A 25194-nucleotide genomic window follows, 5' to 3' on the forward strand; every position below is an offset into this window, starting at 1 on the left:
GATCTCCTGACCTTGTCATCTACCCGCCTCGGCCTCCCAAAGTGCTGAGATTACAGGTGTGAGCCACCACGCCCAGCCCATATGTTTTTATTTTTAAGTTTATAGCTGGCCTTTTAAAATCTTGGGTGCAATATTACATATCCAAATCAAATTATACAAGCAAGACCACTGCTGCAGCATGTGTATGCCATAGATTTGGGCCAAAATCCCAGAAGCCACAATCCTGAAGCTATAATCCCAAATATTGAAATCCTGAAACATCAAATTCCCTAATGTCTAAAATCTTGAAAGTTACTATCTCAAAAGATCAAAATCTCAAAAATGTTATTCTGGAAAAAGTAATTTTAAAAAGTCTTTAAAGATTTTTATTTACACTTTGAAAAGAAAATCTATTTGATAAACATAAAAACATGTCACAACACTTCACAGGCCACTTTACACAATGAAATAGGAAATAATAACATTCATATTTTTGCAAGCAGAAACAGGTATACTAAAGACAGTCACATAGGTGAAACAGTTATGAGCAGATGAACCATATTCATGAAGAAATAGGCCAAAAAGTGAAATATATAAGCACATGTTACTACAGTTGGTAATTGTTTGCACCCAGCTTTATGATTGCAATCATCTGAAATACCATGACAGACAACGTAAGACTTTTGATGAGATTAATCAAAAGCCTTAATGGGTCACCACCACATATGCCCAAAGAGCCAAGATCACGAGAATTTTAGTTTTTATCTTTTAGAAATGCAGATATACGAAAAGGACCTCTCTTGATTTATTGAGGAAGTTTCAACATTTTATATACACCCACAATGCTTTCACACAAAGTCAACTGGCGATAATGTACTTTCGTGAAGTCAAATTTGCGATAAATGCATAAAATGAATTAGAACTCTCTAAAAGTCTTACACATTTTGTACATCCAGTATTGGAAATGATGCAAAGATGAAATACATAGTGTATCATATTGGTGCTATATGTGAAGCTACAAAGTCATACACAACTGATAATTTGGTAGGAGAGATTTTTTGTATTTTTCGTCTGCCTTTTCACTTCTGTGATCTTCAAAACACTCACTGCACTTGTATTTGGAGAGTCGTAGTGGTCTACACATTTTGTAAGTAAATGCTGTCACTTGAAAGTCTGGTTACTGCCCAGACATTTCAATTAAGCAATTTTCTGCTTTCACACACCAATAATAATTAGCTTTTAAACTTTGTATCTGTCATTATTAAGCAGCCTTGTACACTTACCTGATCACAGCTCTTTTGCAACAGAACAATTTCACAGATCTCTTCCATAGTGTTGTGAGGAATACAGTAAGAAGGAAGGATATTTGGCTTCTTGATACGAAATCTATATTAGACAGAGTTGACCAGAGAGAGAGAACCAAGAGAATATGTATATAGATATATGAGGGGAGATTTATTAGGGGACTTGGCTCATGCTATTATGATGGCTGAAAAGTCCCATTGCAGGCCGTCTGCAAGCTGGAGACCCTGGGATGCCACTGGTGTAAGTCCTGGAGTCCAAAGCCCAGCAACCTGTAGTTCTGATGTCCAAAGCAGCAAAAGAAATGTGTGTCCAAGTTCTCAAAGAGACCAGTTTGCCTTCTGTATTACTTCTCTCTAGGCCCCCATCAGATTGGATGGTGCCTGCCAACAATGAGAGAAGAACTTTCCCAGTTAGTTCACTCAGACTCACACTCCTGGAAACACCATCACAGATACACTAAAAATAATGTTTTACTAGGTATTACTTAACCTAGTCAAGTTAACACCTAAACTTAAGCCCACCAGTCCACCTCTTATCAACCTGACATCCAAACACATCCCCTTAAACTACACTTAACTTCCAAATAAAGACAAGAACAAAGTAATCGTTCCACCTAACATGATCCAACTGTCTCGTGTACAAGTGAAAATCACTAATCCCTTCCTCAAAATTTGGCTTTCAGGATTTCAGCATTTGAAATTTTAAGTTTTTGGGATTCTGATTTTCAAGATTTTAGACTTTAAAGATTTTGATCTTCTGGGATTTCAGCATTCAGGATTAGGGTGTTCAGGACTGTGTCTTTCAAGGTTATGATTGGCACTAGGATGGCACATTAAGTACAAACAGAAATAGGGGTATCTTTCTGCCATGTGTTCTTTGGCACTTTAGTTTGCAATGATAAGTTAATATGATAATACTATATTAAAGAAAGTTTTCTTGCTTAATTTAAGTTTTGGGTGGTTCTTGTCTATTTTTTATATTTGTGACCAGAAATATGAATAATGATTATAGTCCCTCAGTTTTGAAAACAGAATTTTCTATACTCCTCATTCAAGCCACTGGACCATTTTAATTGCAGAAATCTTAATATTGCCAAATTATTTTTTTAATAACTGTTACCATTTGTAATAGTGTATTTGTGGTAATCAGAATTGTATCAACATTGTAAAACCAAAACAAAATACAGAAAATGCCATTGCTGATGAGGATAATTTAAAATTGCAGTTGTCACCTATGTTCATTCTTTTTTTTTTTTTTTTAAGAGATGCACTTTAGCCCTGTTGCCCAAACTGAAGTGCAGTGGCATGATCATAGTTTATTGCAGCCTCAAACTCCTGAGCTCAAGCAGTCCTCCTGCCTCAGTCTCCCAGGTAGCTGGGACTACAGGCATGCACCACCATGCCCAACTAATTTGTAAAAATTTTTTGTAGAGACAGGGTTCTGCTATGTTGCCCAGGCTGATCTCAAGCTCCTGGCCTCAAGCAGTCCTCCCACCTTGGCATCCCAAAGTGCTAGGATTACAGGAGTGAGCCACCGGCCCATTCTTAATAATGAATTTAAATAAGTAGTATCATAACTTGATCTTACGAATTTTTACTAATGAATCTTTTCTGTTTTATTTAATGGCAATTCCATTTACATTTCATTCAACAATGGAGACTTCTGGTAAAATAATTTGAAAACTAGCCTAATCTATTATTTTTACAAATTAAGAAGTTAAAGATCAGTTTAAATGTTTCTTGCTCAAAGCTATAAAACTAGAAAATGGCAGATACCAAACTTTCTACTCCTTAGTTCACTGTTTTTCTGATTTGTTACTTTATTTCTGAGTTCCTATAATACATCTAGTTTATGAAATGCTGTTTAGCATTTAATGACATGGTTTTTATGCAAGCATTCATTTATTCAACAAGTCATTTTCTGTGTGCCAGGCACTCTTCTAGGCACTGGTGATATCCCCTGAAGGTGGAATTGTGCTGAAAATAAAATAAGAAAGGTAGATTCAGCCTCCACTCAGTTTTGATTGAATATATACCTGCAGTTAGCATCTATCTGTGTGTATGTATTTACCACTGGGTGATTTTAATATATTATTAAGAAGAACTTTTCTATCTATGGTTCTATTTTGGGAGAGTAAAAAAGAAAATTTTTTAGTATTTTGAAAGGAGAGAAAAATGGGTAATTAAACTTGAAGCACATTGTTTGCATACTATGTACCTGACAATTTGTTTGGAAACCAGGAACACAAAGGTAAATAAGACAAGTAATGTGTGTATATTAAAATAGAGTTTGGCAAGTGCTGTAACATACATGTAACACATGTAGGATGAAAGAGGAATAAGCAGGTAACTCTAGACAGGATAATAAAAGGTTACTTTAAAGAAAATGGGGGGAAGTTTTTCTATGCCCAGAGAGCAATATATGTGAAGGCTCAGAGTTGTAAACACATTGTTCAGGCATTTACAAGAAAGTTTAGCGCAACAGAATACAATGGTATCTTGGGAGGAGCTGTGAGTAGGCATTTTTAGACATTGTTAGATGATTGAGAATGAAATTATTGACATGTGAGGACTTCTTTTATGCCCTTGGTATTCCTCATGTTTCTTTATATTTCATGCTTCATCCCTAGCTCTATTCCTAAGTGTTATTTTAAATCAGAGACTGTATTTTGTACTTCCTTATCTTACGGCGACTAGTTCAGTGCTGAGGGCTTGGTATATGCCTACTAATTAATAGTGTTCATCACTCACTCAGCAAATATTTTTGGTTCCAGTACGTGCAAGGCTTGTACTTTGTGCTATGGGGGAAGAAGTGATACGAAGCCAACCTTCAAGGAGCTAGTGAACCCAAAACAAAAATTAGCAGAGATTTTTGTCTGCTATGATGACTGCTATATCCCATGTACTCACAGAGCTTACATTCTTGTCAGAGGAGACAGACAATAATAAGATAAATTGTAAAAAAATAGACTATGTTAGATAGTAATAAATACTAAGGAGAAATGAAAGTAGAAAAAATGATAATTACCAGAGAAAGAAAGATAGTAAATTTACGTAATTTCTCATCCCATTTCCACAACTCTAGAACAGAAAAAATAAAAGCATTGCCTTATACAATTGCGATAAGGATTAAATGAGCTTGGATATCCATATATAAAAGATTGAAACTAGACCCCTATCTCTTGCAATATACAAAAATCAAATCAAAACGGATCAAAGACTCAGATATCTAAGACCTCAAACTATGAAACTACTACAAGAAAACATTGGAGAAACTCTCCAGGACATTGGAGTGGGCAAAAATTTCTTGAGTAATACAAGCACAGACAACAAAAGCAAAAATGGACAAACAGGACCACGTCAAGTTGAAAAGCTTCTATACAACCAAGGAAACAATCAACAAAGTGAAGAGGCAACCCACAGAATGGGAGAAAATATTTACAAACTACCTATCTGACAGAGATCAATAACCAGAATATACAAGGAGCTCAAACAGCTCTATAGGAAAAAAATCTAATAATCTGATTTAATAATGGACAAAAGATCTGAACAGACATTCCTCAAAAGAAGTCATATAAATGGCAAACAGGCATATGAAAAGGTGCTCAACATCACTGATCATCAGAGAAATGCAAACAAAACTACAGTGAGATACCATCTCACCCCAGTTAAAATGGCTTTTATCCAAAAATCAGGCAATGAATGCTGGTGATGATGTGGAGAAAAGGGAACCTTTGTACATTGTTGGTGGAAATGTAAATTGGGAATGTAAAGAGAGAACAGTTTGGAGGTTCCTCAAAAAACTAAAAATGGAGCTACCATACGATCCAGCAGTCCCACTCCTACGTAGATACCCAAAAGAATGGAAATCTGTATCAGATATCTGCACTCTCATGTTTATTGCAGCACCATTCACAATAGCCAAGATTTGGAAGCAACCTATGTGTCCATCAACAGATGAATGGATAAAGAAAATGTAGTATATACACAATGGAGTACTATTCAGCCAAAAGAAGAATGAGATCCTATCATTTGAAACAGCATGGTTGGAATTGGAGATCATTATGTGAAATGAAATAAGCCAAGTGCACAAAGACAAACTTCACATGTTCTCACTTATTTGTGGGAGCTAAAAACTAAAATAATTGAACTCATAGAAATAGAAAGTAGAAGGATGGTTACCAGAGGCTGGGAAGGGTAGTGGGGGTTTGTGGGGAGAAGTGGGGATGGCTAATGAGTACAAAAAATAGAAAGAATGAATAAGACAGAGTATTTGCTAGCACAACAGGGTGACTATTGTCAAAAATAATTTAATGGTACATTTTAAAATAACTGAAAGAGTATAATTGGATCGTTTGTAACACAAAGGATAAATGCTTGACATGATGGATACCCCACTTATCCTAATGTGATTATTATGTATTGCAGGCCTATATGAAAATATCTCATGTAACTCATACATATATATATACCTACTGTGTACCCACAAAAATTAAAAACAAACTTACAGGATTAAATGAGCTAATTTGTGTATATATAAAGTGTTCAGTGCAGTTCCTGGAAGTGGATAAGATAAATGGAAATATTATTTATTCATTTGGCTAAAATAACTTTAGCACCACAGCCATCTTCTTCTCATAAGTTATAGACTTCTTTTATTAAAGGATGCACATTTCAGTGGTTTTAAACTACTTTATCTAAGGCTAATACTTTCTCACCCATGTGTTGCTCTTTTTGTCTTCTGAAGAAGATGCACTCACATCTAATATTCCTTTCTTATTGAAGCAAATCATCATTCTTTCATAATACTTTGTCAAAAAAACAGCATTTGCTTATCTAAATGTCTGGTCATCATTTTCTATTTCAGGCATCAGGCAGGGATCCACATCTTCCTTTGGAAAATATTTATTACTGCTTCATCACTTACCACATCTCAAGGTTAAAAAGTCTGACAAAATGATACCTCTATGTTTGTTTACCAGCTAAAAATGAATACGATATTAGAAATGTTATTAACAGACAGAAATATAAAATCTTCAGTATTAATCTTCCAGAAATAAGATCACTTGCAAAGATTAGGTGAAGTTTCAGGTCTCCTACTAACCTTTTCTTTGCCCATCTAAGCTCCATGCAGCCCTAGATGTCTCCTGCCCACACCTACCAATTCTTGAAAACTAGATTAACTCTCTCTTTGAGCTTAATTAGCACGCCATACTTAGCCCTATCATAACAACTATCATTCAGTGTTATGCCCCACTTCCCACCCCTCCGCTCCCCAGACAGTAAGCTCCTTAAGGTGAGGACTACGTTCTCTTCATGTTTGGATTCCCAGCATCCATCACAGTGCCTCACATAGAGTTGATGTCCAATACTTGCAACATTAATTATAATGCCTGGAGGCATTTATTATATCAGGATTATATAATAGAAATGCCAGTTGACCTTGTTTCCACATCCCTTGGTTGCTCCTTTGTCTCTCTTGGCTGCTTTCTGAGAAACAGCACCACCCAAGCATGTTGCCACACCCTGTCCTACACTTCCCTTGTCCTGCTCTGGTTCAAAAATCATTCCCTAGTTTTTCTAGTAATGATGTAGTTAGAGGGAGGTGGCATCCAAACACAAACAAACAAACACAACAATAGTCTGGATATGAAGGGAAGACCTCAATGGTGGGAGTACCCTATGGAGTAACTGTGGTCCAGGGTAGCTCTTCCGGATTAAAAACTTGATTTTGTTCTTGTTCTCAAGAGTGATGAGCCTGGCCTGTGGGATCTAACACAGACCATCCATATTTACAAGAAATTAATTTGTATACCAGATTACCTATGTGTGTGTGTGTGTGTTATTTAATGTATTTATTTATGTGTGTGTGTGTGTGTGTGTGTCTGAAATACTTGAGCTTGCTATCCGAGTAACTTAATTATATCAGAGCACCTATGAAATCCATCAAATAATCAGAAGGTTATCCAGTGGTGGCCATGGAAATAGAACAAAATAAGTTAGACTGTTCCAAGGATTATTTTACCCAGGCTGAGGAAGAGCCTTGTCACACAGAATATAGTAATATCTTCCTGATGACTAAGAGAAAGTAAACAGGTTGTAAGATCTCAAGTATACCTTTGAAAGACTTGATGAATTTTTTTATTTGCTGAAAGAAAACAATTTTTTAATCCAGAAAAAAATCAGTGCCATTTTATATATCCTAAAATAAGTAATTGTACAATTCGATTCCATAATTATTTGATTCCCAAGATAAGTTCCTGAGATAATGATAATGTGATATTGCCAATGATGGTGGAAAGAAAGAGAAAGAAAGAATGGAAGGAAGGAAGGAAGGAAGGAAGGAAGGAAGGAAGGAAGGAAGGAAGGAAGGAAGGAAGGAAGGAAGGGAGGGAGGAAGGAAAGAAGGAAAGGAGGAAGGGGGGGAGGGAGGGGGGAGGGAGAGAGGGAGGGAAGGGAAGGAATGAAAGTAGAGGATTGATATTGGATGGTTCTCTGTACCCTTTACTTCCTCTAAGTCAATAATCACCACAGTCTCAATTTCCTTAGGAAAGTTACCTGTGTGCTTATGGTTTTAGCTGGCTTACTGGCCCTCCTACACACATTGGTAGTGCATAATGATCTACTAAGAATTCGTCATTTACCCTTTTGAAGAAACTATGAAATGTAGGATAAATGGCTATGTAGCAAAATAAATTGTACCTCTTGTTAAGGGCTATAGTGAAACCTTCAGCCTTATCTCAAGGTACTTTCTATTCCAGAAGTTGGAAACCCAAATGCCTATAGAGGCCAGGCTGATGGGAATGAAGCAGGAAGTTATTGCAGTGAACTGGAGAGCCAAGTTGTTTCTGGAGGAGCAGCCACTGCTCCGTTCCAGATAATTGTTGTAAGGCAGGAATGTTGGCCTAGTGTTACCATATTGTCCAGTTTCTCAGGTAAAGCAGGAAATAGAATTGTTATGTGAAATCTTTTGATTTAAATATTGTCAATTAATTTACTTATATTATTATTCTTAAACCATGTGCAAGCCAAACACTTCTGTAGGTGGGGTTTGACCCAAAGTCCTCCTGTGTATGGCTGCTCTTACATTTTGCTTGTCTGTTTGTTAAATTAGAGACTTTTACAGTTTTTGCTTTTTTCAGAACATCCTCTAAAACACTGTATGCCTCATTTGGTTATATTGAAACTCCCTCCCTCTCCAACCTGAGTACTTTGTGCATAAGTTTTCTGTGGCCGCTACATTTTCTCTGCCATCCTCATCATTCCAGTGAACAGTCAGTCAAGTACTGAATGGAGTCTCCTTGAGACACTTTTCATATGAGGCTATTAAACATCCGTGGGTTTTACTACTTGTTTCATTCCTGATATGTGAGCTACAGAAACACAATAAAAGATCACTTATTTCATGGGACTTAGAGATTATATGCTCTTTGGGCTCCCTTTTCTAAAATCTGCACAGAAATAATCTTCCTCCTCTTGTTTATTGAAAGACCTTACCAGATACTTTACTAGACTGTAGTTATCTTGAACATTTAATAATATTTGCTGGAGAGACTTATTGGACTTGGGTGTTCCTAGATACATAGTCAGACACAGTGTCTTTGGGTATGTTTCTTCAGTGGTGGAGGAGTTGTCTTATTTTTCCTTTGAGTAACCTGATTTTCAGGGTTACTAGGGGACTAGTAGGGTATTACTTTACCTCTGTTTGGTATTGATTTATTTATGTTTATTTATATACTTTATATAAAGTATAAATTACTTTACCTCTGTTTGGTATTGATTAATCCAAGTAGGAACTTGGCAGCCACTGTTAAATGAATTGAAGAGTACTAAATATTTTTATAGTAAAAGTGTATGTAAATATCAAGTGTATATATGAATACACCATTTGGTGTGTTGCAAACCCTCAAATAGACATAATTTACATTATTGTATTCTCATCGTACAGGTTTGGGAATAAACAAAATTGATATACATCATTTTTCAGCAAAGATTTGACATTCATATATTAAGCTGCATCCTGAGTAGATAAAATACTAGTCATGCACAGATAAGATGTGAAAATTACCCCCCAAACCTTGTTGGTGTACTCTTAAATAGATTATGTAAATGCAGCCAAGTTTTTTTATCGGTATTCCTTATGAGAAATCACCATATTACAGAAAAGCAAAAAATAACCGCTGTGCTGACAGCTAACATACAGGAATAAATCATAAATAATTTTTCCTTGAGAATTATAGTGAGTTTATCGTTTTGTTCATAGATGTTCTGGTATAACTTGTTACTATTCTTTAAAACAATTCCCTACATTTCTTAAGTACATTCCTAGGTGGATTTGCAGAAAATATAAAAAATAAATTTTTTTTAAAGATATGTATTTGAGAGCTGGTAATTGTTCACTTTTGGCTTTAATGAAAGGAAGTGTTTCATAGTAAGTATTTTCCATATATGCATACAGACCTTCACTTCCCATCTCATTATATATTTTCAAAGGCACAAAGTGAAGCTTTAACCTGAACTTCTTTGTCTCAACTGCTTTTTCTTTTGCAATATTGCAGGATGTCAAGGGCGAAGAGAAAGCTCAGTTGTTTGTAGTAACTTCTGTGAAGCAAAATAACTGTATATTATGTGGGAGAATTACAAGGGGAACCTAGTTTAAAGACTCGGAAAGTTAAGTAAAGATTAGGGAGACGAGGGAAGACTTCTCTGAGAAAGTGACATTTAAACTGAGATAAATGGGCACTATTCAGTGAAGAACAAGAGGGTGAGATGGGAGACAATATTCCAAGTAGAAAAGTGAGCATGACACCCGGAGGCATTTTAGAACCAATCTAAAGGACAGCCTTGATTTTTACTTGCAGTATGTAGATCATAATAGGTTAATGCAGTATTCTTTCCAACTCTCCATATCTTTTTCTCCTTTTGAATAAAACAGAAAGAGAAATAATAGCATATTACTGGGCATGAAGCTTTCCAATAAAAAGCTTCCCTAATACTTCTAAGGATTAGGGAAACATTAATTAGCTCTTCTACAGATATAACACTTAATTTTTTGAAGGTAGTATTTTCCCTGATTACAGAGCTAATATATGTTTATTATAGAAAAATTTGAAAATCCAGAAAGGCAATGAGAAAGTATGTTTATCCATTACCAGAGAACATATAGAGTATAGTGGTGTTCTATTCCTATGTCTATATAAATAGTATCATTTTGTAAATTAAGATGATAATTATATGTATAATTTTATAGTACATTTTTTCACCTAACAAAATCATGGTCTTTTTCCCAGTGCTATTAAAATTTCTGTAATATGACTTTCATAGCTATATATGACTAATAACAATTTGGATACTTACTGTGTGCTAGGCACATCTACATTTACTTACTTTTTTCCCAGAACAATCCTATATGGTTATAATCCCCATTTTATAAGAAATTTTAAAACTTGTGCAAGGTCACAAGTTAATAAAGGGTAGAGCCAAGGTTCAAACCCAGCCAGCTTCTAGCTTCTGCTGTTAACCATTAAGGCTACGTAGCCTGTCAATACTATGATTGGTTTAAGTTAAACCCTATTTTAGGCTTTGTAATTGTTTTTAGTATAGTTTTTGGCTATTTGAAATAATATTTTTCATTCTGTGAGTCGGCAGTTAAGACTGGGCCCAGCTCTAGCAGCTCATCCCTGTTCCACATGGTGCTGGCTATATTTACTTACAAGTCTAGGGCCTCAGCTGGACTGGCTGGACAGCTAGACTTCTCTCTTCATGTGATCTCTCATCCTTGATGGGGCTAGCTCAGATTGTTCACATGATGATGGCATTCCAAGAAACAAGAGCAAAAGTTATAAGGCCTTTTGAGTTTTAGGTGCAAAACTTGAACAGTATCATATGCATCAAATTCCACTGGTCAAAGCAAATCACAAGGCCTGCCAAGATTCAATGTATGGAGTGATAAATTCATTTCCTGATGGAAGGAACTGCAATTTTGTGGCAACCTACCACACTTAGCATTTTGTTCAATGAAGGCTTCTATGTGACTAGAGTGTACAAGTTCCTGAATTTTCGTAGCAAAATATGGCCTGGTATAAATAATCTTATTGACCAAAGATGGGCACAGACAAGCATGCCTGCTACCTTGACTCTGAGGACTGGCCTCACGCTCAGGAGCCTGTCTCCGTACCTTGAGAGCTGATGAAAAATATAGCTTTCCTACATCATTATGATCCCTCATCTCAGGTTGTGAACTTTTACACTTTTCTGCACTGAACGGTCAAGGACATCTGAAGCTAGAGAATTTCTCTCTAGTGAGTGGCAGGGGCAAGAGAGATTTGCCTTTCTAGGGTATCCTTGTACAACTATATAAAACAAATGTAAATGTGCTGGGGTAGTTTGAGTGAATAAGTGGAGCCTGGCAGAGGTATTGGGTCGCTTACAAAGGATGTATCTGAGAGGTATATTTTGGAAGAAATGACTGCACAGTGAAGATAAGCAATGGAAAAATAACTAGGCCAAAAATGGGGCTAATTATTGCACAGTTTAAAAATATGAAAAAGATGTAACTGCAAGATAAGTGTGCTCATAAATAAAAATGCATGTCTTCAATAAATAGGTGAAAGGTGAAACAGATGGGGGAAGGTTGACTGAGGGATTGACTAGGTACTGTGAAGGAACTGTTTGAATAATTGACATGATGGTGAAAGATAATTAGAACGGGGAAATGTCATTTAGGGTTACTCTAACAAGCATAATTCAGCCACTAATGATGGAAAGATTATGAATATGTTCATTTATTATCCAATAAAATGATAATTATGTTGTAGCCACTCAGACTTCCCTCTCCAAAATAGTAATGTTATTATTTTTAATCCAATCATGTCTGTTGTTACATGTATATATTGTTTTGGAATATAAATATAAAGGCGGGTTTTATGTAGGACTTGTTCTCAATTGGAGAATATGAGGTGTTCACTCTTGCAGATATAGGAATAGAGTGGACTTCTTAATTACCTTTAAATATTTCATGAGCTAAATTTATAATCATAGTATTAAAAGTATAAGCCATGATTTAGATATACCAAATATCTATGTTTTACCTAATGTACATAGTCTCATCTTGATAAATCAATAATTAATTGGGTGCTAATTCTGTCCTGTTGTGTCTCCCAGTAGTCCCATCCACTGAGCACAAGATCAGTGTGTGATGTCATTATAAATATTTTAATAGAATTTACTCATAATATCACATGACTCAAAAACCAATTCATTATTTTTATCATTAATCATTTAATCAGAAGAATTTGGCATTTGATGTTATTCAGCAAGGTTTATGAAGAATAGCTATTTACTTATTTTCATGGTGTCACTTCATGTTGTTTTGAGTATAACTTAAGAAATTCACATTTGGCCAGGTGCGGTGGCTCATCCCAGCACTTTGGGAGGCCGAGGCGGGTGGATCATGAGGTCAGGAGATCCAGACCATCCTGGCTAACATGGTGAAACCCCGTCTCTACTCAAAATACAAAAAATTAGCCGGGCGTGGTGGCGGGCGCCTGTGGTCCCAGCTACTCGGGAGGCTGAGACAGGAGAATGGTGTGAACCCGGGAGTCAGAGTTTGCAGTGAGCTGAGATTGCGCCACTGCCCTCCAGCCTGGGTAACAGAGTGAGACTCTGTCTCAAAAAAAAAAAAAAAAAAACACATTTAAGCCAAGCACGGTGGCTCGCACTTGTAATCCTAGCACTTTGGAAGGCCAAGACAAGAGGATCATTTGAGCTCAGGAGTTCAAGACCAGCCTGGGCAAAAAAAGGAGACTCCCATCTCCACGAAAAAAATCAAAAAATTAGCCAGGCCTGGTTTGGGCACCTGTGATCCCACCTATACAGGAGGCTGAGGGAGGAGGATAGCTTGAGCCCAGGAAGTCAAAGCTGCAGTGAGCCGTAATTGTGCCATTGCCCTACAGCCTGGGCAACAGAGCAAGAACTTGTCTCCAAAAAATTAAAGTAAAATAAAATACCCATTCAACACTTCATAAAGTAGTGAGTTTATTCTTAGGTTAACAATAATGTCAGTAAAGCAAAATGAGAAAAAAAAAGATCTATTCCATTAATTAGCATCCTGTTGAAACATAAGTTTAATTTTTATTTTGCTGCATTTATTTATTTTAGGGATTCCTTTATTAATCCAATTAAAATGTGTCTGTAAACCACTTAGTAAATAAAGCTGTGATTAACTTTATAAATAAAATTTAAAGTTAGCATATTAATTTTCTTAGATGCCCTATCACACTTTTTCAACACAGAAATCATCAAAGATTGTGAGATCATCAGGGAAAAATCTAGAGCAAAAGGCTCTTTTGCGGTTTTATCAACATGCATAGTCATTGGCTTCTTTTAAAAACCTGTTTCATTTCAGACACATGTGTTGCTAAAAGTTTATAAGCCTACATGGTAAAAAATCAGAATGTAGGCGGAGCAAGATGGCCGAATAGGAACAGCTCCAGTCTCCAACTCCCAGCGCGAGCGACACAGAAGACCGGTGATCTCTGCATTTTCAACTGAGGTACTGGGTTCATCTCACTGGGGAGTGCCGGACGATCGGTGCTGGTCAGCTGCTGCAGCCTGACCAGCAAGAGCTGAAGCAGGGCGAGGCATCGCCTCACCTGGGAAGCGCAAGGGGGAAGGGAATCCCTTTTCCTAGCCAGGGGAACTGAGACACACAACACCTGGAAAATCGGGTAACTCCCACCCCAATACTGCGCTTTAAGCAAACAGGCACACCAGGAGATCATATCCCACACCTGGCCGGGAGGGTCCCACACCCACGGAGCCTCCCTCATTGCTAGCACAGCAGTCTGTGATCTACCGGCAAGGCAGCAGTGAGGCTGGGGGAGGGGCGCCCGCCATTGCTGAGGCTTAAGTAGGTAAACAAAGCCTCTGGGAAGCTCGAACTGGGTGGAGCTCACAGCAGCTCAAGGAAACCTGCCTGTCTCTGTAGACTCCACCTCTGGGGACAGGGCAATAACAAACACAGCCGAAACCTCTGCAGACGCAAACGACTCTGTCTGACAGCTTTGAAGAGAGCAGTGGATCTCCCAACACGGAGGCTGAGATCTGAGAAGGGACAGACTCCCTGCTCAAGTGGGTCCCTGACCCCTGAGTAGCCTAACTGGGAGACATCCCCCACTAGGGGCAGTCTGACACCCCACACCTCACAGGGTGGAGTACACCCCTGAGAAGAAGCTTCCAAAGCAAGGATCAGACAGGTACACCCGCTGTTCGGAAATATTCTATCTTCTGCAGCCTCTGCTGCTGATACCCAGGCAAACAGGGTCTGGAGTGGACCTCAAGCAATCTCCAACAGACCTATAGCTGAGGGTCCTGACTGTTAGAAGGAAAACTATCAAACAGGAAGGACACCTACACCAAAACCCCATCAGTACATCACCATCATCAAAGACCAGAGGCAGATAAAACCACAAAGATGGGGAAAAAGCAGGGCAGAAAAGCTGGAAATTCAAAAAATAAGAGCGCATCTCCCCCGGCAAAGGAGCGCAGCTCATCGCCAGCAACGGATCAAAGCTGGATGGAGAATGACTTTCACGAGATGAGAGAAGAAGGCTTCAGTCCATCAAATTTCTCGGAGCTAAAGGAGGAATTACGTACCCAGCGCAAAGAAACTAAAAATCTTGAAAAAAAAGTGGAAGAATTGATGGCTAGAGTAATTAATGCAGAGAAGGTCATAAACAAAATGAAAGAGATGAAAACCATGACACGAGAAATACATGACAAATGCACAAGCTTCAGTAACCGACTCGATCAACTGGAAGAAAGAGTATCTGCGATTGAGGATCAAATGAATGAAATGAAGCGAGAAGAGAAACCAAAAGAAAAAAGAAGAAAAAGAAATGAACAAAGCCTGCAAGAAGTATGGGATTATGTAAAAAGACCAAATCTACGTCTGATTGGGGTGCCTGAAAGTGAGGGGGAAAATGGAACCAAGTTGGAAAACACTCTTCAGGATATCATCCAGGAGAACTTCCCCAACCTAGTAGGGCAGGCCAACATTCAAATCCAGGAAATACAGAGAACACCACAAAGATACTCCTCGACAAGAGCAACTCCAAGACACATAATTGCCAGATTCACCAAAGTTGAAATGAAGGAAAAAATCTTAAGGGCAGCCAGAGAGAAAGGTCGGGTTACCCACAAAGGGAAGCCCATCAGACTAACAACAGATCTCTCGGCAGAAACTCTCCAAGCCAGAAGAGAGTGGGGGCCAATATTCAACATTCTTAAAGAAAAGCATTTTAAACCCAGAATTTCATATCCAGCCAAACTAAGTTTCATAAGTGAAGGAGAAATAAAATCCTTTACAGATAAGCAAATGCTTAGAGATTTTGTCACCACTAGGCCTGCCTTACAAGAGACCCTGAAGGAAGCACTAAACATGGAAAGGAACAACCGGTACCAGCCATTGCAAAAACATGCCAAAATGTAAAGACCATCGAGGCTAGGAAGAAACTGCATCAACTAACGAGCAAAATAACCAGTTAATATCATAATGGCAGGATCAAGTTCACACATAACAATCTTAACCTTAAATGTAAATGGACTAAATGCTCCAATTAAAAGACACAGACTGGCAAACTGGATAAAGAGTCAAGACCCATCAGTCTGCTGTATTCAGGAGACCCATCTCACACGCAGAGACATACATAGGCTCAAAATAAAGGGATGGAGGAAGATTTACCAAGCAAATGGAGAACAAAAAAAAGCGGGGGTTGCAATCCTAGTCTCTGATAAAACAGACTTTAAACCATCAAAGATCAAAAGAGACAAGGCCATTACATAATGGTAAAGGGATCAATTCAACAGGAAGAGCTAACTATCCTAAATATATATGCACCCAATACAGGAGCACCCAGATTCATCAAGCAAGTCCTTAGAGACTTACAAAGAGACTTAGACTCCCATACAATAATAATGGGAGACTTCAACACTCCACTGTCAACATTAGACAGATCAACGAGACAGAAAGTTAACAAGGATATCCAGGAATTGAACTCATCTCTGCAGCAAGCAGACCTAATAGACATCTATAGAACTCTCCACCCCAAATCAACAGAATATACATTCTTCTCAGCACCACATCGTACTTACTCCAAAATCGACCACATAATTGGAAGTAAAGCACTCCTCAGCAAATGTACAAGAACAGAAATTATAACAAACTGTCTCTCAGACCACAGTGCAATCAAACTAGAACTCAGGACTAAGAAACTCAATCAAAACCGCTCAACTACATGGAAACTGAACAACCTGCTCCTGAATGACTACTGGGTACACAACGAAATGAAGGCAGAAATAAAGATGTTCTTTGAAACCAATGAGAACAAAGATACAACATACCAGAATCTCTGGGACACATTTAAAGCAGTGTGTAGAGGGAAATTTATAGCACTAAATGCCCACAAGAGAAAGCAGGAAAGATCTAAAATTGACACTCTAACATCACAGTTAAAAGAACTAGAGAAGCAAGAGCAAACACATTCGAAAGCTAGCAGAAGGCAAGAAATAACTAAGATCAGAGCAGTACTGAAGGAGATAGAGACACAAAAAACTCTCCAAAAAATCAATGAATCCAGGAGTTGGTTTTTTGAAAAGATCAACAAAATTGACAGACCACTAGCAAGACTAATACAGAAGAAAAGAGAGAAGAATCAAATCGATGCAATTAAAAATGATAAAGGGGATGTCACCACCGACCCCACAGAAATACAAACTACCATCAGAGAATACTATAAACACCCCTATGCAAATAAACTAGAAAATCGAGAAGAAATGGATAATTTCCTGGACACTTACACTCTTCCAAGACTAAACCAGGAAGAAGTTGAATCCCTGAATAGACCAATAGCAGGCTCTGAAATTGAGGCAATAATTAATAGCCTACCAACCAAAAAAAGTCCAGGACCAGATGGATTCACAGCTGAATTCTACCAGAGGTACAAGGAGGAGTTGGTACCATTCCTTCTGAAACTATTCCAATCAATAGAAAAAGAGGGAATCCTCCCTAACTCATTTTATGAGGCCAACATCATCCTGATACCAAAGCCTGGCAGAGACACAACAAAAAAAGAGAATTTTAGACCAATATCCCTGATGAACATCGATGCAAAAATCCTCAATAAAATACTGGCAAACCGGATTCAGCAACACATCAAAAAGCTTATCCACCATGATCAAGTGGGCTTCATCACTGGGATGCAAGGCTGGTTCAACATTCGCAAATCAATAAACATAATCCAGCATATAAACAGAACCAAAGACAAGAACCACATGATTATCTCAATAGATGCAGAAAAGGCTTTTGACAAAATTCAACAGCCCTTCATGCTAAAAACGCTCAATAAGTTCGGTATTGATGGAACGTACCTCAAAATAATAAGAGCTATTTATGACAAACCCACAGCCAATATCATACTGAATGGGCAAAAACTGGAAAAATTCCCTTTGAAAACTGGCACAAGACAGGGATGCCCTCTCTCACCACTCCTATTCAACATAGTGTTGGAAGTTCTGGCTAGGGCAATCAGGCAAGAGAAAGAAATCAAGGGTATTCAGTTAGGAAAAGAAGAAGTCAAAACTGTCCCTGTTTGCAGATGACATGATTGTATATTTAGAAAACCCCATTGTCTCAGCCCAAAATCTCCTTAAGCTGATAAGCAACTTCAGCAAAGTCTCAGGATACAAAATTAATGTGCAAAAATCACAAGCATTCTTATACACCAGCAACAGACAAACAGAGAGCCAAATCAGGAATGAACTTCCATTCACAATTGCTTCAAAGAGAATAAAATACCTAGGAATCCAACTTACAAGGGATGTAAAGGACCTCTTCAAGGAGAACTACAAACCACTGCTCAGTGAAATCAAAGAGGACACAAACAAATGGAAGAACATACCATGCTCATGGATAGGAAGAATCAATATCGTGAAAATGGCCATACTGCCCAAGGTAATTTATAGATTCAATGCCATCCCCATCAAGCTACCAATGAGTTTCTTCACAGAATTGGAAAAAACTGCTTTAAAGTTCATATGGAACCAAAAAAGAGCCCGCATCTCCAAGACAATCCTAAGTCAAAAGAACAAAGCTGGAGGCATCACGCTACCTGACTTCAAACTATACTACAAGGCTACAGTAACCAAAATAGCATGGTACTGGTACCAAAACAGAGATATAGACCAATGGAACAGAACAGAGTCCTCAGAAATAATACCACACATCTACAGCCATCTGATCTTTGACAAACCTGAGAGAAAGAAGAAATGGGGAAAGGATTCCCTATTTAATAAATGGTGCTGGGAAAATTGGCTAGCCATAAGTAGAAAGCTGAAACTGGATCCTTTCCTTACTCCTTATATGAAAATTAATTCAAGATGGATTAGAGACTTAAATGTTAGACCTAATACCATAAAAATCCTAGAGGAAAACCTAGGTAGTACCATTCAGGACACAGGCATGGGCAAAGACTTCATGTCTAAAACACCAAAAGCAACGGCAGCAAAAGCCAAAATTGACAAATGGGATCTCATTAAACTAAAGAGCTTCTGCACAGCAAAAGAAACTACCATCAGAGTGAACAGGCAACCTACAGAATGGGAGAAAATTTTTGCAATCTACTCATCTGACAAAGGGCTAATATCCAGAACCTACAAAGAACTCAAACAAATTGACAAGAAAAAAACAAACAACCCCATCAAAAAGTGGGCAAAGGATATGAACAGACATTTCTCAAAAGAAGACATTCATACAGCCAACAGACACATGAAAAAATGCTCATCATCACTGGCCATCAGAGAAATGCAAATCGAAACCACAATGAGATACCATCTCACACCAGTTAGAATGGCGATCATTAAAAAATCAGGAAACAACAGGTGCTGGAGAGGATGTGGAGAAATAGGAACACTTTTACACTGTTGGTGGGACTGTAAACTAGTTCAACCATTATGGAAAACAGTATGGCGATTCCTCAAGGATCTAGAACTAGATGTACCATATGACCCAGCCATCCCATTACTGGGTATATACCCAAAGGATTGTAAATTATGCTGCTATAAAGACACATGCACACGTATGTTTATTGCAGCACTATTCACAATAGCAAAGACTTGGAATCAACCCAAATGTCCATCAGTGACAGATTGGATTAAGAAAATGTGGCACATATACACCATGGAATACTATGCAGCCATAAAAAAGGATGAGTTTGTGTCCTTTGTAGGGACTTGGATGCAGCTGGAAACCATCATTCTTAGCAAACTATCACAAGAACAGAAAACCAAACACCGCATGTTCTCACACCATATTGGTGTGCCGCAGCCATCTACTCGTCATTTACATCAGGTATAACTCCCAATGCAATCCCTCCCCCCTCCCCCCTCCACATGATAGGCCCCTGTGTGTGATCTTGAGATCACTTGGACTCAGGGAGGGGAAGATCACACACAGGGGCCTATCATGTGGAGGGGGGAGGGGGGAGGGATTGCATTGGGAGTTATACCTGATGTAAATGACGAGTTGATGGCTGCGGCACACCAATATGGCACAAGTATACATATGTAACAAACCTGCACATTAGGCACATGTACCCTACAACTTAAAGTATAATAATAATAAATTAAAAAAAAGAAAACCAGAATGTAAAATTATATTGACTAATTAGAATATGCACAGTCTTTTGGAAGTATTTAAGCACCTACTGTATGCTAGGGATTATACCAGGAACTGGGAATATGACAAGGTCCTGCTGTTAGACTGTTTACATTCCAATGGGGAGAGCTAGTCAATAAACACACAAATAAATGATAAGCAATAATAATCATCATCAGATAATAAAAGTATCAGTGAATTAACAAAGTGTGAGAGAGTACCCCTAGAGTTTACATTACGGTCTTTTTGAGGAGATGATGTCTAATTTGAATGCTGAATGGTTAGAAGAAGCCAATGTAAAGAAGAAAATCCAGTTGCTAAAATTCATTCCACCAAAAGCCATTTCCAGAGACTAATTTGCATATTTAAAGGAATCAGGAAACTGAAACCATTGGTGGAATCGTGGCAGGTATGTCCCTCAGAACATACACACATGCACACACACACACACGCACACAATTTTGCATCTCATTATTATTGCTACAGAACTGTTTGTGAAATAAATATAAATTAAGTCCTAAGTATAAGACCTATTGTGGATCCTGAGTCTTAGTAAGATGGAGGTACCTTCATATCACAAAATCTTTTATGTTTTGACCTATGCTTATTGGGCTTAAATGAAACCATATAAGCAAGGTGGGTCTTTGGAGAGGTGAGGCAAGATGCTGTGAAATAGATACTTCTAAAAGCATAGTAATATTAAAGTGTTAAATTTGGAAAACAGGAGAAGCTTTAGTTTTCATAATATCATAATTATAAAATTATAAAAGTAAAGCCTGACTACATCTTGGATGAGTCTATATAGAAGGTGAAGTTATCAGAATCCTGAAAGCAAGTAGAATCGATTTTAATATTTAGCAAAAGAAGGTATGCTTCAGTTTCAAAAGTTTAAGAAACATGGCCTGAAATGATTTCCTAGTTCTACCCTCCTGGCACTTTAAGAAATGTAAGGACCCTAGAATTATGCAATTCTATGCTATCAAATAATTTTAAATGAGTTATCAAGATGGGCATAGATATATGTACAGGAATATTTTTATGAGATTTATTTGTCATTGTGAAAATTTGGGAGAAAAATCTATGTCCACCAAAGGAAAATTAGTAAAGAAATTATATATATATTTATGACAAAGTTATACCCAACAATTAAAGATCATGTTTTGGAAAAGTGTTTAATGTCATAGTAAAATGCCCAGGAAGAAAAAAAGTGGTAATGATTCAATATTTAAAAGACACACATTTACACATAGAAAATATTTGGAATCAGTACAACTGCTTCAGAGAACAATTTGGCAATATCTGTAAAGTTGAAAATGTGCAGATCCATTAACATGATTATTTACAAATAGATGAATAGTTGTATAATCATATGATAGAATACAATTTTGAGGTTAAAAATTCATGAATTGGAATCCTGTATCTGCAACAGAGATAAATCTATATACCTCAATAGAGATGGCTCTCAAAACATGTTGAATTTTAGAAAAGCAAGTTACAGAATTATATGTACCATATACCAGTATTTATATAAAATTTCAAAATACATATAACAGTAAAATATTATTTATGTATACATATATAGGAAACAAACATATTAAAACATGACCTGAAAGGATACAGACGAGAATCATAATACTGGTTGCTTCTGGGGTGGAAGGGAGGGGATTGGGCTGAAAAGGAAAATGGGATGGGGGTGGGGGTAGTATTTAACTTCATCTGTAATGTTTTCATCTTTTTTTTTTTTTTTTTTTTTTTTGAGACGGAGTCTCGCTCTGTCACCCAGAACCCGGGTTCACGCCATTCTCCTGCCTCAGCCTCCTGAGTAGCTGGGACTACAGGCGCCTGCCACCTCGCCCGGCTAAGTTTTTGTATTTTTTTAGTAGAGACGGGGTTTCACTGTGTTACCCAGGATGGTCTCGATCTCCTGACCTCGTGATCCGCCCGTCTCGGCCTCCCAAAGTGCTGGGATTACAGGCTTGAGCCACCGCGCCCGGCCAATGTTTTCATCTTATGTTTTAAAATAAGCAAAAATGACAAAATGTTTACATTGTAAATTTAGAGTAGTGGACGTTGTTGTTTACTAAACTCATTTTTTATGTAAGCTTTTAAAACTTTCTAAAAACAAATGATTGAAAAGAAGCATATCAATGGTTCCACAGACATTTAGGACTTTTTTGTTTCTGTGAAGAATGTCATTGGTATTTGATACAGATTGCACTGAATCTGTAGATTGCTTAGGGTAGCATTGTCATTTTAGCAATATTAATTCTTCTAATCTATGAGCATGGAATAGCTTTCCATTTGTTTGTATCCTCTTCTATTTCTTTAATTGGAGTTTTATAGTTTTTTTGTATTTTCCATGGTTATTATTCAGCAGTGAGATTACAGTTCAGTATTTATTTTCATCTTCAAACTTCTCTGTATTTTCCAAATTCACAAGATGAATGTTGAGAAAAAAAAATGCCACTTAACAGATAAATGACAACTATATTGGATTTTTGCTATGAGGGCTTCCTAAGACCCTTACAATTGTGCTGCCTCTGGAAGGCTGAAGTAGCAGCAAAAAAGGGCTGATCCTCCCATACCCCATCCCCAAACCCTGAACAAAAGAAATTAGAGGGCTGGCTGCCTGCAAGATGTAAAGCTATGAAACCAGCCTTTTCTTGGGAAGAGAGGCAGACGGATTAGGGTGTCAGTCTTGATCAGGCATCAAACTTTGAACAGACATCAGAACAAGAACCTAGAGGGTTTACTAAAAAATAGATTGTCCCCAGAGTTTCTGATTCATTAAGTCTGCCTGTGAATTTGCATTTTTGACAAGTTCCCCGGTGTTACTGGCAATAATGATGTTTGTCCCAGAACCATGTTAGAGAACTGCTGGTTTAAGCAAAACCCAGCCATCAGATATTGGTATTTTTGATTACTGAAATGTGAGGGAAGCATTTGGCAGCAATCACTGCAATGTTATTATCTGGCAGATCCACAGATTACTTAATGGAGTGCGCCAGCCAGTCTCAGGGAAGTTAGAGCCACATTTAAGAGCAGGCAGGAAGAAAAAAAAAGGTATCAAACAGAAAGCTGAAAAGTAGGGAAAATGGGAATGGGCCCAGTGTAATGATGAGACCACTGAAGAGATTTCTTTGGAAAAGCAAGGTAGTAAAACAGGCATGAAAAGGGACTATAAAAAAACAAGTTTGGTCATCAGAGTCTGTTGCTATTTGACAAAACTAGGGGTCCAGGATGGCACAAAGTTCATACCACTTTCACAAGCACTAGAAATTCCATGAGGCCACAAACTCCTTGTGAACAGGGATTGACCCATCCTCATCCCTCCCGTCCTCTTTCCTTTCTGTTCTTCCACATTGAGTAGCTCATGAGAGCCAAATATTACACTGGGCTTTGGATAAATAGTATTTTGCTGTCTTAATTCAGGCTGCTATAACAAAACACCGTAAACTAGATGGCTTATAAACAACATAAACTTTTGTATCATAATTCTGGAGGCTGGCAAGATTAAGGCACTGGCAGATCCAGTGTCTGGTAAGGGACTACTTTCTGGTGCATATGGTCTTTTCGCTGTAAACTCACATGTTGGAAGAGAGCTCTTTGTGGCCTAATGCCATTCATGATGGCTCTGCCCCCATGACCTAATCATCTCCTAAAGGCTCTATCTCCTAATACCACATCACCTTGGGGGTTGGGATTTCAACCTGTGGATTCTGGGGGGAATACGGACATTCAGACCACAGTACTTACCATCTTTGTACTCCCAGCACCTAGCATAGTATCTAGCACATATATTAGCTACTCAGTAACTGTTGAATGAAATGTGAATAAACACAGACATGAACAGCTGGAGTCATGGTCAAAGGTATAGTGAGTGGAAGATGTTATGCCTGCAGGTAGGACATTTCTGTGAGAAGCATAGCACAGTGGACTGGGGCCAGTGATGCAAATTACCAGCTTGAGACCCTATTGGGACTGCTACTACTTGGTACTTTTCTTTATACTCCAAAATTTTTCCCAGTAAATTTTTGATATTTTCCCCATTGCCTGCCAGTGTTTGCCACGTCCATACCCACAGTTCCTTGCTTTCAGTTGTGAGTAGATGCTTCATTACAACACTCTTAACCTGCCTCAGAGCCAAGGCTGCAAATAAGGCATATACCTGAATATATGATGCCTTTTATATATCAAAATGCCTGCAAATAAGGCATATACCTGAATATATGATGGCCTTTACCCCAAGATGGTCTCCTGCTTTCCTAAGGAGAAATCCAAAACAAGGGTTTGGGCCAACTTAAATACACAGACTTTTAGGAATGTAGTTAAGTAGTTGTGTGTCTATTTACAGTGCTTAATTTGTTACTTGATTAAGTTATACATGCGTATTTGAAATGCATGTTGTCTAAAATAATACATTAGCTTTTTCACTTACATGTTTTGAAATGATTTTAATTTAATACTTTCATATGAATCTCAAGTCATTTAACACACTTTTTCAGAGTGTATCTTCACTTCCATTTAAATTTTTTGAAATATAGTACTTTTTGAATCTATGGACAATGCTGCCACTGAAATATTTATCACAAACCAAAAATCCCATTCATTCAACACTATGATAATTGTTTTTCATCCATTCTTTAGTGTAGTTTCATGAATCCCACAATGTAACTATATACAGTATATTAAATTGGTCATAAAAAGGCTTCTTTATAAAAACAAATAATACTAACAACTGTGAAGTTGCATTCTCTACAAGACTGGGTACTAAATCTTCTACAAATTTACTTGCCATGATTTTTTATTTAATAGCTCAATCAAGATAACCTTTATAAGCATTCCACACTATCATTGATTATGGCAGTTTCAAGCTAGTATGTCCTCCTCAAATAGCACCTCGTAACTGAATAAGGGAATTAAAAGAGCACCCCATAATATAAGGAATTTTGTAAACTCTTGACTATAAAGCAGATTACACTCATATTCAGTAATATTGGAGGGAAACCGCCTCTTATATTTGGAAAAGTACTATAAATTTATTTCCTTCTAACTTTTTATTTAAAAAAAAATAAACATTTTCTTCTCTAGACCAAAACTGTATAATGATTAGAAAAGAAAACTGAATCAAAGGGTTATATAATATTAAGAAGTTATTAAAATATGACTGGATTAACACACATCTCTGTAGTTTACAGG

At 37.6% G+C, this 25194-nt stretch overlaps 1 protein-coding gene across 35 annotated transcripts in view; it reads left to right on the plus strand.

The window, feature by feature from the left end:
• Positions 1-25194, plus strand: part of MBD5 (methyl-CpG binding domain protein 5) — a 515330-nt gene that overhangs the window by 430602 nt on the left and 59534 nt on the right. For 8 of the 35 annotated variants that reach the window (XM_074009063.1, XM_074009051.1, XM_074009050.1 and 5 more), the window contains one exon: positions 13690-13836. The exons of the other annotated variants lie outside the window; for them this stretch is intronic. The gene's annotated coding sequence lies outside the window, so the exon portion shown is untranslated. The remainder of the gene's footprint in view (positions 1-13689; positions 13837-25194) is intronic. 35 annotated transcript variants of the gene reach the window in all.

The sequence above is a fragment of the Macaca fascicularis genome, chromosome 12 (genome assembly GCF_037993035.2).
Source record: "Macaca fascicularis isolate 582-1 chromosome 12, T2T-MFA8v1.1".
NCBI classification, from domain to species: domain Eukaryota; kingdom Metazoa; phylum Chordata; class Mammalia; order Primates; family Cercopithecidae; genus Macaca; species Macaca fascicularis.